This window comes from Belonocnema kinseyi, chromosome 5, assembly GCF_010883055.1.
Source record: "Belonocnema kinseyi isolate 2016_QV_RU_SX_M_011 chromosome 5, B_treatae_v1, whole genome shotgun sequence".
NCBI lineage: Eukaryota > Metazoa > Arthropoda > Insecta > Hymenoptera > Cynipidae > Belonocnema > Belonocnema kinseyi.
The window spans coordinates 96,240,704-96,242,591 of NC_046661.1; positions in this window are offsets into that span (position 1 = coordinate 96,240,704).

Sequence of the window (1,888 nt, forward strand, 5' to 3'; positions counted from 1 at the left end):
CTAATGGCGTCAGTGGGTGCGGAGAAATTTGATGATTTGTTCGCTCCGGGACGGAAGTAACTCAGTCGTTCAAATCCTCGGGGTATTTATTCGGATCCGTGAATTAAACAGTTGCGTATGAAACAGTACTATCATTAAAAATAATACTAAAAGAAGGGTTGATTGTAGGACTTGGATCCTGATTCATTAATACATGCACTGGATTAATAAGTGACTTGGCACTATTTTATTCTGATTGAACAGTGTCAGAAGCGTTTAAAGCACATTGCTCGTAATAAAGTAGAGAATGGTGTTTTTTCGTAAAACGAAAGCAAATTCTTTTACTTTTAAAGTTACGTGGCATATTTTCAATTTGTAAACAATTAAAACCACATTTCTTTACGCGAACATTTTGCATTTGTCTTTCAACACTTTGCGATTTAAATTGAATGCATTGATACAAGTTATGATTCGTTTTACACAGATTACAGATTGAGAAGTGCTATTATTTATCTGACTGAATATTAGCGTGATTTATTGTTAGAATTATTTGCCATATTTACTTGTAATTATCAAGACATTTTATTTAAAATTAAGACCCCTTCACAATTAAGAAAAAATCATTTTTCCAGGATAATATAATAATTATCCATTATTAATTATAATAATTTCTATTATAGGAAATGTTGGTACACGACAATAATAAATAATTACATACAAAATTAGTAGGAAATAAAATCGAATGCTATATATAGACTAGCGCAATGTTCACAAAAGCTCAAACGATGCAAATCGCAGATTCTCTGGAGAATCTCTTCACGAATCAATCTTCGCCTCAAATTATACGGCATCTACAATTTGAAAATAATGGTTGTGCATTGTGAAAAAAATATATCTCCAGAACACACTCTACTCATCTTTTAAGGTGATTTTTATCCGAAAAATACTGCAAATAAAAAACGAAAAAAAAATTGAAAATGTTCGAATCGGTGACACTGGGGTCGTTGACAGCACCAGTCATATTCGGTCCACTGTCACACAGAATTACGAGGTTGAGGTTTGGCTAGGTATTGACTTGAGAGAGTAACAACTCTCTAACTCAAAGGAGGTGTTACTGTAAGTCAGTATTTTGAACATGAAAAGGGGGGTAATTTGAAATGAAAGAGGTCTTGCCGCTAACGACACCAATGGAAAGTTTAAGGGTTGATTTATTCATATACGGCGCCAGGCAAACGTCAATTTGGCGTCTTGTAAGAAAAGAAACTTGACAAAAGGATCGAAAATTTTAAAACAATCTACTAAAAGAACGGATTACAAACAAAACAAAAATTAAATTTTTTCAAACCCTAACTCAGCTTTTCGGTGGAGTGTCGCAGGTTCTAGAAAATCCCTATGAAAGACACATCTGAGAAGTCTTTAAAAAAATAATTCACTGGTTATACGATGCAAATGTGCTGCATAATTTATTTCAACCAGTAAACATTAGGCTGCATAAGGAGAGAAAAGAAAACATTGTCACTCTTGACGATTACAAGTGCTACAATAAACATATCTTAAAAATTAAAAAAAAATAACTTTGAAATATTACAAACCAAGAATAAATGGATCCGTGACAAAAGGCCCAAACGACATAGCGCAAGCCCTATGAGAGTCGCGTTCTGTGAAAAAGGCCCGCAAATCAGAGAGCGAGTAGGGACGTGCTCATAAATAAATCCATCGCGATGAAGCGAGTCGCTCTTTGATTCGCGGGCCTTTTTCACGAAGGTTGACTCTTGTCGGGCGGGCACTTTGTCGGTTGGGCTTTTTGTCACGGATCCGAATAAATACCCCGAGGATTTGAACGACTGAGTTACTTCCGTCCCGGAGCGAACAAATCATCAAATTTCTCCGCACCCACTGACGCCATTAG